General features: G+C 53.6%; 1 long non-coding RNA gene across 2 annotated transcripts in view; it reads right to left on the reverse strand.

The window, feature by feature from the left end:
* Positions 1-6,792: 6,792 nt before the first annotated feature.
* Positions 6,793-14,796, reverse strand: part of LOC119155429 — a 36,712-nt gene continuing 28,708 nt past the window's right edge. For both annotated transcript variants that reach the window (XR_005106725.1, XR_005106724.1), the window contains 2 exons: positions 14,297-14,499; positions 6,793-12,035 (listed from right to left, as the gene is read on the reverse strand). This is a non-coding gene — a long non-coding RNA (uncharacterized LOC119155429). The remainder of the gene's footprint in view (positions 12,036-14,296; positions 14,500-14,796) is intronic.

Genomic DNA, 14,796 nt, shown 5'->3' on the forward strand with positions numbered 1-14,796 from the left:
GGGGCTCATGGGGCTCACTAGCTCGCGTGATGCTCATCACAATTTTTGGAAGGAGAGTGTTTGTGGTGAGCAGCAGAGAAGAAAGAACCTGTTTAAGAACAACAAACAGCGTGCTCCAAAAACCCGACAGCATGAAGCACCCATTTTGTCTGGCTTCTTCCCTGAATGTCACGGGTACCACCACGGGACAGCGTGTCTGTGACAGGCGCGTGTCTCGGGCTCTGATGCTGCACATCTGCACACCCGGGTGCACTCCAGCACAGCAGCTCTCGTGGGAGCTTCACCCACATCACCTAGCAAAGACTCTGCTGAGAAAAGCCCCTTGCTGGCTCGCCTGAGCTGTTTTACTCTAATCCCTTATTGCCTTTGGCCTCCAGCCTCGGTTACATCAGCAAGCCACATGGGCCAAAACTACCCCCAGGTGTCACGTCCGACGTGCATCGCCTCTCTGCTCCGAGTCTGGGCTCTGCATGTGCTTCTGCCCTGGGCTCTCATACCAGAAAACAGAGTCCAGCTGGGAAAATCCCCAAAACTGCTCGCAGGAGAGACTTGGCAGAATTAGAAGCTTTGGCTTTATATATGTGTATATGTATATATGTATAAATAAAAAAAATAAATCACTTTGTCCCAAAGCAACTGAGCTTACCCCAGCATGCCTATTTTCTGTTACGTACTGTTACTTCAGCCTGTTTTCCCAAGCCTTACCAAAGTGATCATTGTGTTTGCCTGTCCCTTCCCTCAGTAACATGCTGAACTGGCTGATTTTGCGTAGGTTTGGCAAAACCATGAGTTCCTCCTCAATATTCAGGTCTTTCTGGCCGTATGAAAAGAGGTGCCGCTGCTGGGGGCTGGGCTGATCTCTTGCAGAGAGGGAAAGGCTTGCTGGATTCCCCAGTTTCCTGAAAACTCCTGACAGGCAGGGACCCCATCAGCTGGAGCATGGGGCAGCCGGGGAGGTGTCCAGCAGCCTGGGTGGGAAGGGGAGCCATCCAGGATGTCCCATGCGGGACAGGGGTGGGCGATAGATTTAATAAGAAAAGCTTTCTCCTCCCCAGGTCTGGCTTAGGGAAGAGTTTGCTAGCCAGATGCCAAAACTTGGCAATCCCTTCATCTTGGGATGAGGAGGGCTGTGCTGAGACCCCAGGGGGTGCGTGAGGGATGGGGCTGTCCGAACTCTGGGCATGTCCTCCCCTCCCAGCCTGGCAGCAGAGATCCTCTAGTGCATCAGGATCCAAAGGATGGAGCCAAAATAAAGGCTGAGGTCTCTGCACCCTGCCTGCTTCTCCAGTGATCCATCTGAGTTCTTGCCCTTTCTTCTTTTGACCTGGTTTGCAGTGACCTGCTTTTCCCCACCTGCTGGGTAAACCTAATGAGATGCAGACGCCTGAACATCGCTTGAGGAGCTGGACCTTAATTCCCACCTACAGCGCTGGTGCTCTGGCTCCCTGTAAGCCGGCTCATGTCTGCAAGGACTGAGCCTCTTATGCATCACCTTCCCCTGTCCGGGGTGAAATGTGCCCTGAGGGCCGTGTGGCAGTGGGGAAAAGGGGTTTTGGGTTTTTTGGCAAGGAGCCAGCAGGACAGGGCTGGGATATACAGCAGGCACCTATGAATCACCACCCAGAGGAGGTTTTGGAGAGCTGGATGGGACAGAAAATGCTGAACAAGGCACAGGAGGAGCATGAGTCATATGCGATGCAGCCACCCGCCTAGGAAAGAAGAGGTAGGGTAGAGGAAGAATGGGAAAAAGCAAGGCAGGGGCAGCGTCCCGTCTGCCACAGGCATCTGAGGCACTGGTGGGATGCTCAGTGTGGACAGTGACCAGGCAAGGGATGCACGGGTCTGCCTTTTGCCAGTGTCTCTGCTGTGCGGCTCTAGAGCTCTTCCTGATGCCAGGGTAGGGCAAAGCCTCAGGCTGGGGCTACAAATGTTGTAATAACATCTGCATCCCACCTCGGTGGGGGGTTTGGGCTCCGCAGGGCTCCTATTCAGCCCTGCTCACCCAGAGTCTTCTCCACCCTCCAGCCCAGACTCAGCATTGGGGAGGGGCTGCTGGGGCCGGGGGCTTTCCACACCCCCACCCCCACCCCACCCCCGGTCCCCCTCACCCCTTCATTTCAACACACCCCTCCACCTCCGGCTTGTTTGCACAGCTCAAAATGTTCCGAGCATTATCAGTGTTTGCGCTTTTGCCATTGTTTGTGCTAGTTGCACTTTAAAGGTAATAAAGTCAAGCTTTGTTTGCTTACAAGGAAACCGTATTTTTTTTTTTCCCTCATGAGCCAAACCAGAGCTCACCCTAAAACATGGCACTAACCACCCCGATAAGCCTGGGCCTGTGTGGGCTCCTGAGAAGGATGGCCACAGAGGAAAAGGAGCTTTATGTGCGCAAACATAACACGCTCACGCTGTGCATCACCCCATGGCTCTGCCCGCCAGGCTTTATGCTTCATGGGGAGGCTGGAGCCAGCATCCCCAACTTTCACCTTTTGGTGGGTCCCCAGAAGCCAGTCCTGGGACATCCTGGGTCACGCAGCCCCGCAGGCCCTTTTCCAAGCTGTGGCATTACCCCCAGCAAAGCTGCTTCACCTCGACCGGGTCCCGGGGCTTATGGGACTGGTGCGGGAGCTGGGTGCTGCCGGTGACACTGGGCGGTGCAGGGAGGTGACCTCGCATGTGCCCAGCTGCCTGTGGCTGTCCCCATGCTGGCATTGCCTCCGTGTGCTGGCTCTGACGTGCTGTCCCTGTCCGGTGGGTTAAACATTAACAGGTTAGGGCCAGCAAGGCCAGATGAGCCTCAGCAGTGACTCAGGCAAGGATGTTATTTGTGGAGAAAGCAATGCTAAGCAAGTGCCCTTCACTGCGCTGCTCAGCGACCCTCTCCCATCTAGCTGCTCCTCCTCCATCCCTGCTCACAGAAAACCTTCCTCCATCCTCCCCCTCAGCTCCCTTTCTGCTTTCTCCATCTCTCAGTCTGATTGAACAGTGAGTGGCTGAGCTGCCCAGCAGCTCCACAGGCAGGGTATCTAACGCACCGCCTAGGGCTGACCTGGCCGAGGAGATGCTGCTGGAGTGTGTGCTAAGCCTCTCGGGGTGACGCCAGCTCCACCGCTGGCCCCGCTGCCCCCCACCCCGAGCCCTTGGTACCACTCCAGCATCCCTGCGATGGGGCAGCACCCATTGCAAACCCCGCTCTCTGCAGCACCTGGGGCTCCATGGCTGGGGGCAACCAGAGCTGCCCGTTTTTCCTGGAAGGGCAACGCTCCTTGCAACCCATCCCTTGACTAACGTAAGGCACATTCTCCACCCCACCGGGGCACACGTCACCCCTCGAAAGAGCAGCCGCAATGGCTCAGCACCAGGAACACGGCGTAAACAAGGTGCCTGCCAGCCCCTGGCTCTGCAGGGACAGCCTGGGGCTGGAAGGGGCCAGAAAAGGCACAAACCACCACAGCTGTAAGTGCGATTTAAACTGGCAGAAAAAAAGAAGAGCTGTGGAAAAAGCAAAGCTCTCTCTGGGCTGGAAATAAATGGCAGCAGCTGGCTTGCCATGACCTGAACTGCCAGTGCTGTGCTGCAGTGCGTGCCCTCTCCTGGACGCCGGTTCGCTGGCAGCTGGCCCCCTTTGGAAATTTCCTGAATTTTGAAATGCCCCCTGAGAAATGCAGCATTAGCTGTTTGAGGGGTGCAGCTCACGTAGGCCTGTTGCACCAGGGAGGCTGGGGGCATCTCGGAGCTGGTTTAGGATGTGAGCTCTGCTCCTTGGATTAGCAAGAAAGAAATGCAGGAATGCCATCTGCAAACCAGGGCTGAAGCACTAAGAGGAAGGGGGGTATGTGGAGGAGCCCCACAAGTTGCTCAGTGGGGAGCCAGTGGGGATGAGCAGCTGTGGGATATGGCCACGGGGGCAGGAGGGACTCGGTGGAATCGGTGTAACCCTTCTGGTGTGCCAGTGGCATTGATCTAGGGACGGCCTAACACATTTGTGTTCAAATGCCTGTTTTCATGCCCCCAGGACCAGCTGGGGTGTTTTCCACCCCTGCTGCCCAGGAGCAGTGAGTGCTGCTGGCACGGCGGTGCAGGGAGCCACGGGAAGGCGACCTCTCCCACCACGCTTTGGCCCTATGGCTGGTTTCGCCTCGGATTTCATTTATTTTTTGTTGGCTGCCGTTGTTACCTATAAATAAAGCAGTGTGCCTGAGTCAGCTTTAAATCCATGTGCTGTGTTGACTGAGGTGGCCATGAAAATTTGGGCTGGGATCACCAATGGGAAGCACAGCTGGGACAAGGAAAGGCACATCGCTTGGTGCATCCCAATGCCTTCTTGGCAAGTAAGCACCAGTGGCTCTCTGAATTTTCCATTTTTTTTCATGGGGACCATTTTCCACACCAGGTATGAACAGCCACACCCTGATGTGTTGTAACTTCCAGCTGGGCTCCGCATCTCGGAGGAGAAGGATGGCGCAAAGTGGGGTGAGGCTGTGGCAAAGCCTGGCCACATGCAGCCCCACTGCTGCAGCCCCCAGCCTCTCAGGCATGCTAGGGGGGTTATCTGGCAAGCCAGGGGGGAAGTGACTTGCTCTGGGGAGGAGGTATCTGCTGCAGCTGTAATTCACAGGTCTCAAAAACAGCCCGGGACGTGCCTGGTGCTGCCTGCTCCCACCCAGTGTGGGCTGAGCCGTGCAGGTGGGCACAGGGTGCCTGGTACACGCTGGTGCTCGGGGAGCTCATCCCTGCTCAGCGCAGCCCTGGCTGCAGCTCCTATTTCTATCCTGCCCACACACACACCCCCCCGGAGCATCTCGCCCCCACCTCCTGCTACTGCCAACAGCTCTCCCCAGCTCACAGGTCCAGGCCAGCATTCCTTGGAGTCCCCCAGGCTCTGCCAGTGCTAATTTCCCTAATAAACTATGATGCCAACATGTTGCAGGCACTGCAGCACGGTGCAAACTCATGGGACTAATCCTGCCTTAGCCCAAACCCTGGGACTGCGGTGTGGGGTGAGCTGGGGTAGGAGGCACACTCCGGTCCCTGTATTGCGTTCCAAAGCCCGCAGGCAGGGAGCAAGGGGTGACATGAACATACCCGCGGTGCTAATTGCTGCCTGTAATCCCAGGATTATGTTTTACTGCTTGTTATATCCCTCTTACAGCACCCAGCTCTGTTCCCTACCCCAGGCCAAACCAGAGCACAGCAGGCCTTGGGTTCTTCCTAATTAAATGGAATTATTATTATTATTATTCTTTTTACATCACATTTTTTAACGCAATTTAAAACACATGATATAAAGACACAGCGCAGCTCAGAGACTCGTGTCTTTCTGCCTCCCAGCCTCCAAACACCCCCAAGCGTGTCCCTCGGGATTAGAGACCAAGAGGCAAGCCTGAGGGGATCGCTGCCACCGGGCTCACATTGGACCCCCCAGCACCTTCACTTGGGAGGGGTATAAAGAAAAGATCTGCTTTTGGGGTACGTCTGGAGCTGCTGGGCAGAGCAGAGCAAATCCCTGCTCATCCCAGACGGAGCAGCCATCTGCGGTATCTGTCCAGATACATGCACCTCCTTGAGAATGGCCATATTTCATCCCTGGATCCAGAGCTGTTTGTGAAATTATTAGGGGCAGACAAATGGCAATTTTTGTTTCAGCAGACACGCGGTGCACCAGGTACCTTGCAGGAGATAAATCTCCAGACTGGTAATTGTATTTCTCCTTCCTCTCTCCCTGGCTTCAAATAAATGGACCTAATATGGTCCCAGCTCTCCGAGGAGGTGGTGGTGAGAGATGGGAAGTCAAGAGAGGGAAAGGGCAGCAGAAGGCTCTCCCAGCACAGCATCTGGAAGGTCTGAGTAGTTTCACCATAAGCCCAGGTGCCTCCAAGATGCTACAAGGGATTGCATCTGCTCATCCTCTTCCCTCCTTCCCACCTCTATGCCAGACCACCAGGCAGGCAAGAGGGTCTGCCGAGGATGAGGAGGTGGGACTGGATTCTCACCAGCTCTTTCTGCTCTTCTGAAAACATCTTTCTGGCACCAGCAATGGCAGCTGTGCTTTAGCTTTTCCACTTGTACACTTCAGGCTTTATTTGATTTTACCAGGTCTGGTTTTTCTGGATATTTTTCCCTTTTATGTGGCCCAGTCCTCAGAACAGTTACTTTGGGAGGACGCTTGACCCATACACAGATCTCCGTGGATGGTATAAAAGCAGGGGATAAGGGCGCTCAGGATACATAAGTGAGAGAGAAGTGTGGGGATTGATGTATACTCACGCTGTGGGCAACGATGCTGCGGGGCACCAAGAGTAGGATTTTTAGGATCTGCTCAGTACAGGATTGAAGGCCTCTAAAAGGCTTTTCAGGGTGTCTTGTGCACAGCCCCAAAGTCCTTTTGAGCTTCACTTTCAATGGTGAAGAACTCGCTGGGAAACCACAATACAAAGCCTTGGAGCAGGGGTTAAACAGTGCGGGGTTTTTTATACAGCTTCGTGTTTTCCTGCCTTTCTGAACACTTGGCAATAGACTGCTTGGTCCTTGGAAGTTTTGTCCATAAAAACCCAAACTGGCCAGTTTGCAGAGGTTCACTGAAGAAGCATGAGATCAAGGACAAGAGGTCACCTCCTGACAGCAGCTGCCTGCCTTGCTGCTTGCTCGGTTTGCTGATTAACTTCTCGAATGATGAATGTTACAGAAAGCACTTCCCTCAAAAATTTGTGCATTGGTATTTTTTACATAGCAGTCAATGGACATGAGCATCAGTTTGTAGCTCAGAAAAGCTGTCAGGGTGGGTCTCTGCTCCCTCTTCCTTCACGTGACAAAAATTACTCAAATTCTTCTCATCTAATAGCCAGCTAGCAGTTTTGCACTGCGTCGGCTGAAAAGCAGATGCAGCTCTGGCAGGCAGTCAGAAAAACACTAAATGAGCAAGTTTTTCTTCTGCTTCACGCATCCGCACCATTCCTCAGTGTAAGTGTGTGGTGTAATCATCCTCCATTTGTTTTTATGGCTTCAGTTCCAGAATAGATGGGAACAGAAGCTACAGTAAAACTCCACTCCTGCTGCTGGGAGCTACAGGAAAAATGGGGATGACACGGGTGCAGTTACTGCTCTGTCCCTCGAGCTTTCTCTGTTAAGCATTTAATAACTGAGATACCCCAAATCAAGCCCAGCAGGTGCCAAACGGCAAAGGTGCCTCTAGATAAACTCTTTACCATGGAAAACACTTACTGACATTTGCTATGATCTGAATATCCACGAGAGCAGCCCTCTTCTCTGGCTGATTTACTTCACCAGCTAAAACATATCACCCTTCCCGACTTCCCATCAGCTGGAGAAGGGAAAGCAAGCTGTATTTGCATTTACACAGCGCACTATACCCCAAAGAGCCTGGGAGCATTGGCAAGGCTGTCGGACACCAACCCCATTCCCTCAAAACACAGACTAGGATGGCACAACGTGCGAGAGCATAAAGTAAAGGATTTCTTGCATGGAAAGGAAAAAACCAACACTTCTTGTACCAGTGGTTGGAAAATGTTTGAAGAAAAAAAGCTTGTATTTTTTCTTTTTAGGTGATTTATGTAGTTTCCCTGGTAGCTGTGGCAGAGAGTGTTTGTGCGACCCAGGTGCCAAGGACGTGGTGCAAATGTTGCATCAGCAGAAGGCAGAGGGTCCTCCACTTTTACCTTTGCGCATCACTGGTTTATGCCCTGCTCCCTCTCCCCGGGTACCAGCCCGCTGCTGCGGACCAGCTCGTTGGGCTCATTCTCCATCACCTTCCCACCAGGCACAGGGAGTTTGCCTGCCCGCCCACCTCAGCCATGCAACCTGCTCAGGCAGACTTGGCAGGCCGAGAGCAAGCTGTTTGCAAACAAACAGCCAATTTCCTCATCCCCCGGTGATTTATCGGCAGAAGGAAAAGCTAAGCTCAGCCTTGACATCCTGCTTTTTATTCTACTCGGTTTTCCAGCCAGGCAAGCCGGAGCCGGAGGAGTTCAATGAGTGTGGCTGAGGTCAGACCACAAATCAGGGCTCAGTCAGCCCAGGCGCACGGGAGCCTCCTGGCTCAGCCTCCCAGGCAAGGGCCTCTGCAAAGTGATTTATTTTTCTGTCTGCTGTTTCCTTATTTTTAGTGCATGTGCTGGAGTTCCTCATTACTTCCAAAGAGCTGTCCCATGCTGGAGGGTCAGTCATGGCCTTGCAGGGCAGGCAGGTCCCTGCCATGCACCCTGCTTGCTGGAGGGTCTCCAAGCAATGGAGGTGCCTTTGCTCTTCCGACTGCCATCCACAAGCAGCCAGACACCGATGAAAGAGCTGTTTTTTCTCCTTCGCATTGCCCACAGCAAAGTCCCCAGCATCACCCCAGAGTCAGCTTTTGGCTCTGCCAGACCACATTTCTCCCCAGCACTCAGGGAGCTGCCACAGCTCTGCTTTATCAATCCTCCTGTTCATTCATTGGGATATTGGGATGAGATGGCTGCTGATGGGCTCATGAGTTTTTCTTCTCTCCAGCAGCAAGCAGCAGGTCAGGCTGGTGCCATGGTGCAGGGGCTGGACACAGGAGCAGTGTTGCAAGGAGGTAAGCAGGCAAAAGCCCAAGGGGTTGGAGAGAAGCTCCCCATGCTTGTGGGACCAGGGTCTTTGCTCTGGCCATTGCACAGCCTGAGCCTTCAGGTGACTCGCTTTGCCCTCCCCTTGTCCCCAGGAGAGTTTCTTTTGAAAATGTTCATCTTTGGGACAAGGGCTGCCCAGCACAGATACAGCTCTGGCCGTGTACTAACACCCAAGAATCATCAGCAGCAGTTCATAATGCCACGCTGCTTCAAGAACAGCTCTGCCACAGCCTTTGCATGGAAGTGTAGCTAATTTTAGCTCATCTGAACGTGCAGCACAGTTGCACAGCCGAGACTGCCTGCAGTTAAAGACAGCCGGGTGAAGCGGCTCAATTTCTTACTACTTTTCAATGTTCATCATCCTTAAGGCCAACTAGCAAGGAGCTCCGTGTGCGCACCCTCAGAGACATCCTCCAGACTCAAAGAAGATGGACACAAAGAAGATGCTTGACAAGCGAGACCTGTGCAAAGCGGAGGTCAGCATCTAGCTGGGTGCTGGTCCATGCCTGGTGCTGCTCACCGTGGCTGAATCAGCCATCCCAGAGGGATTATTCTCCAGGTCTGCACAAACACTCCGCAGCTGGATCAGGGTGAGCAGAGAGGTTGCCTCGCTCCCTCCAGGGGCAGGGACGCTGGCACCCAGCATCAGCAGGGTGGCCCTGGGACATGGGCTGTGTCACAGCCGTGGGGCTGCCGCTGCCGCTGGACTTTGGCCAGCTGTGGGAAGGTGTTTACTGCTGCCATAATAATGGCAGCTGAACAGCTGGCAGCTTTCCACAGAGCCACATCACCCCTGCCTCCGAGCTGCTGGGGGACCTCAATGGGCAGAGCCTGCCGTGGGGAAGGTGGCTTTGGGGACGCTGGCAGGGTACCCTTGGGGCGCTGGGGCAGGGAGCTGTGCTTGCAGTGGGGCTGGGGTGTGCATGGGGGGCTTTTGCACTTGCTTGCGCAAGCCTGTGTCGTGTGACAAAGTTTGTATTAGCTCTTGAATGTGGCTTTCCTTGGGATACGTGCACCAAAGTGCCCCAGCATCGTCAAAAGTGCGGAGCGCCCGCCTTGCTGGGTAAGTGGGAAGCCCAGTGTTGCAGGTATCTAGCGGGGACAGCAGACCAGGCTGTGACAAATGGCATCCCCCACTCACTGAACCCACAGGCCTCCACCCCCAAAGACAATCAAGATGTTATAAGGCAGTTTAAAGATTTCTTTTTCCAGCTCCTAGGCTTGCAGGAACTGATGGCTGCGTGAACTGCCCCCTCTTCAGGCAGAAAGATTTAAGATCTTCTCCCTGGCCCCATTCCCCCAAATCAGATTTTCTATTTCACTATACTGCGATCAAACATGATTTGAGGTGCAGGGAGGTGGGGATTCTATTTGCAGTGCCAAATGCTGCCCTGCAGCAAGAAGCCACCAAGACCCCCTGGAAGCGCCAGTACTGACGGGTGATGCTCCGCTTTATCCAGGGTTACTTTGGCATACAGGGCCCAGGGCTGCAGCCCTGAAAGTTGTAACTTGATTCTGCAGCCCTATAAATATGACCAGTGCACCCTATAAATACACCCAGTGCAAAACAGTAACAGTAACTGCAGTAACAGTCATCTAATCCAGTTAAATGTAATGACTATAATGCAGCAGATCATCTGAGCACAGATAGTGAGACACAGGGACCCCAGGAGGAGTCTCTGCCCGGTGCTGGGTACGCAGTGGGCGAGGAGAAATGCCAGCCAACTCTTCAGTGATGTGAAAGCACACCGAGGATGAACAGGTTTGCAGCGGTGAAGATGGCATGTGGCCATCCAACAGTCCAGTTCCTCGAGAGGTTCAGGAGGAATTTGCTATGCATCCTTTGGACATGGAGTCAGCTCCGAGGTTGCAGTGCAGAGGTTGCTCCATACCTGTTAGGAGCACGGTCTGTCTCTGGCGGTTGTTGGAGACCAACCTCTCTCTGTAGCCACCATGCCGTGCCACATTACCAGCCAAAGGCTCGTCAGCTGCCTGGGAGCTGCCCAAAACGCTCTGCTGCTGCCTCCTTGGCACGATCCACCCATCCCATGGGTTTTACACCGGGCAGCTGTTTCTTCCCTTTGTATTACCCACCTAAACACAGATTCCTACGCCAGTGATCAGGTGACACCAGGAGGGGGACAAAGGGGTTGCAAACGGATGTTTCAAAGCCTCCTCCTTTTTCTGCATGGAACAGGAGGCTTGTAGCCACAGGCAGAGTGAAGTAGCAGAGAAACCTCCAGGAAAGGCTTTTTCCAGGTTGGAATTGTCCCTCTGTCACTTATCTCCCTCTCAGTATCCCTGCTTGCCCCTTTCTGCTGGATTAGCTGATGCTAAGGCTTCAACAGCCTGTGAGGCGAGGTCAGCCTTCATCTAGGAAAGAATGACAGACCCTAAGACCCCACAGTCCCATAACACTAACATGAAGCAACCTGATTCAGGGTGTAGGAGATGCCTCTTCTGCCCATGGCTTCCTCCTTCCTTTGTAACTCAGCTATCTGCACCTTACTGCCCACCCTCGGCAGTGTCACCAGACAGGAACAGGCCATGGCCACTATTGCCGTGCCATGATTTTTGCATCAGAGACTCAAACTTGATGAGGAATTACACTGCACAGCTCCTGTAAGCTGTCTGTCCTACAGAGATGGAGCATCCAGGCTGTCTTAGTGTGCAAGCACAGGCAGGTCCAGTTCTAAGCACCACTGCTTGAACGGCCATGCTCTGAACTGCATGGACTATTTGGGTGCTTTGAGTCTTGCTTTGGTGGGTCTGAGAGTGGAGATCCTTGAAGGAGACTGGGACCAGAGCTGGGTTCTCATTATGGTGGGGATCACAGGACCATCCGTTTGGAACTGATGTTGGTGAGGAATCACAGGGAGGGTAAATGTCCTCTGCTTCTCCAGTGTCTGCAGAAGACCGACCTGGAGGTTGTCAGTGTGGCCCCATGTTGCAGGATGCTCCCCAGACTCCCCCAGGCATTGCCCATTGGCAAGGGGTTTGGGCACAACTGGGAATGAATGGGGACCAGGGGGACTCAGGGGTCTTTGCCAGACTGACCTGTGTAAGTAACCACACACTTCTAGGGAAGAGGAGCGCACAGGGTAGAACTGTAGGGCATGGACATTTCTCAGTTGCAACACAAAGCACAGTTTTCCTTTTTTACTACTGTAGGAAACTTCATTTGGAAGAAAATAGTAGAGCACATTGCCCAGCTGGCTCTGCAGGATGCAGAAAGCAAGCAGGAGGGATGGGAGCAGCAGGGAGCAGTGGGCAGAGCAGAGGAAAAGCTCACCCCAGGCAGAACCGTGCAAGGGCTGGGGAGAAACTGCATGCCATTTGCCAGTCATCTTTGAAATCCTGGAAACAAGTGCTGGATCCTGGAAATGCTGCTGGAAGAGAGGCTGTACCATGAATGCTGAATGTAAGGCAGTCCTGGAGAGGCAATAGATATGTTTGCAAGCACATCCACACACCAGCCTTCTCACCTCTTCCAACTCTGACACCTCGACATGGTATCTGAGCTCTGAGATATATCCTGCCCCACTACCAGAGGCCCCACCCGAGTCCTGTCCAACATGTCATTTCCAGAGTTCACCTTCCCGTTAAACTTATTTCCCTCTCTGGTCCCTCCTGCCCTGCCCAGGCTGGTTCCTATCACAGTGTCCAAGGCAAAAGATGGCAGTCAGGAGGGCATGGGAAGCATGGGGCCGACAGCAGGAGTTTAAAGCTCGTATTGGCTTTGAGTTCAACAGGGTGGCTGGAAATGCAGCTTAATGAAGTGCAAAGGAATGGGCAGTATGAGATACTGAAGCTGGAAAAAACACCAGCCTACCACTAAATGATTTCCTTCTGACTAGGCCTGGCCTGCAGTCTCTAAATCCTTCTTCCAAAGGACTTAATAAAGCCCCTTCTTTCCGCATCCCCCCCCAACCAGACACTCCTGTGTCGAAGGTGGGTCCATCGCCCCGTGTCCTCCACAGTCTGCAGCAAATGGATGCGAGCTGGCCCCAGGGTCATCCTGCTGGGTCCGTCACACCAGTAGCCAAGGAGGAGCAGGGAGCAATATCCCAGGAAGGTCACTGCAGCAAGGCAAGAGGATGGAGGTGGGAAGAGCTGCTGGTGCTGCTTTGCAAGAGGACTGGGATGGAGATGAGAAGCTGGTGCAGTGAAGGCACTGTGGCTACCATATGCACCTTTGATCCCATCTTGCATCCAGTTCCTGGAGGCAAACGGTCTGGCAGACCCTGATGGGATTCCCCTCTGCCGATCAGCTTCTCCTGATCCTGCTTAGCCCACAAATTAACTCAACGTCATAGCTGTGGACAGTAGTTGCCAGGCCAATGGGGCACAGCCCACATCCTTATTCTGACTTGTCTTTATGCCTGCCTTGGAAGGAAAGAGATGTGAGCGGCTCATTTGCCCATGTGCACTGAACGGGGAGGTTGTGCGATGCTACAGGATGGCAGTGGCCCCAGCAATGTCCCTTAAAAGCCTGAGCAAGCCGGAGAACCTTCAGGGTGCTACCAGCAGCAGGCAGGACTCCCCACAGGCATTGCTGCTGCTGCTGCTCACTCCTTGCTGCTTTTTTGTGCCTTGAATGGATTTCAAAGCTCTTGGCACCACCTCTGAAGAGCCACAAAGACCTGGCCCTGGAAGAGGGCTGCAGCTAGAAAAGCAGATGCTATATCACTCCTCTTTGCTGAAGGACGGCTGGGAAGGGGAGGCCCAGGAAATGAGGGTGTATTTCATGTTGACTTTACTATTTGGTGTGATGCCAGAGCATTCAGCAGTGGGGGAGGAGAGGAAGATTATCTTTGTTCCAAAGAAAACGGAGGCATTCTACCAGGGAAATATCTTCTGAGACTTGAAAACCAATGAGAAGGTCCACCCTTGATGCTCTGGACTGGTGCAACATGCCCTGCTGCAAGGTTGCTGCCCTGCAGCAGGTACAGCTCAAATCACCGGCAGCAGGGGGAACTGCCATAACCCCAGAGCCACGCCACAGCTAACACCCTCCTGAACACGTTTTCCCTCCCATAACCCTGATGCAAAGCTGGGTGTTCCCCCGTTGCCCACCCCCTGCCAGCCCTTTCCCAGCCTCTTGGGTGAGCTTGAGCCCAGCCTTCCCTACCCTGGTTGCCTCATGGACATGGGGCTGCCCTGTAGGAAGGGACTCTGATGTGATCGCTAATTTCATCCGTATTCCTAATCTGACCCTGAGCCAAGGAGGGAATGAAAACCCCTCTCTCTCTTTTCTTTTGACTTGGACAACACCAGACATTTCTTACCACTGCAGCTCTTACAACATCGGATATGAAACCCAGCTCCCAAGCTCTTACTTTGGCTGATGTTCTCTACAGCCAGCTGTAGGTTGTGTCCGTATCCTACACCATGATATCATATAGGATAATGTGCCTGCATTCTACTGCATCAAGCCTGAGTCTGAGTGAGCAGGTACCCAGGAGCACCAGTTTGCCCAGTGAGTACCATAAACCAGCCCAGGGGCAACCAGTACCTCCCCTCTACCTGGCTCTGCACCCATGGGTGAAGACAGCAATGAGTTTGCTGGATGAACCCCTGTCCTGCCTTTGATCAAGTCCACGTGGAGACTGTATCTGTCCTTGCTAGCCATCCTCCCAGCTCCACTTTCCAACCTATCCTCGCTGGCAAGAGCCCCGCTGCTCTTCTGGTACCTTGCGGGGATCCCATCTACGGGTGTAATTCAGAAGGGCTCTAAGGGTCAAAGCTTGGGGCTTTGAATCTTCTGGCTTCGTGCTGGAGGAGCGCAGAGCCAGAAAGCGATGATGGTGCTGGTTATCCATGCAAGATGCGCGCTTTCAGGCCAGGTATTCTGTGTCCTGATATGATTCACTGGAGTCAATGAGAAGGGCAGATGCTGAGAAGCAGATGAGGGAAGCAGAGCACAGGAGAAAAAGACCATGAAGTCTTTTTAAGAAATAACACCTATTTATTGACACATCCTGCACCAGTGCTGCCTGCCCCATCCCTGTGGAGGGAAGATCCTGCACAGCTGAGCTGGTCCCACTTGCCTGGCAATGCCCTCGCCCCCTGGGAGCTGTAATTCGTGGTGTTTCCCGCAGGCAGCTGCAGCGTGGTCCCTGCCCAGCTCTGGCAGCTGTTGCAGGAGAGCTGCCACGGGACAACATCCCAAGATTCTCCATGTCCCCAGGCC

This window comes from Falco rusticolus, chromosome 11 (assembly GCF_015220075.1).
Source record: "Falco rusticolus isolate bFalRus1 chromosome 11, bFalRus1.pri, whole genome shotgun sequence".
NCBI classification, from domain to species: domain Eukaryota; kingdom Metazoa; phylum Chordata; class Aves; order Falconiformes; family Falconidae; genus Falco; species Falco rusticolus.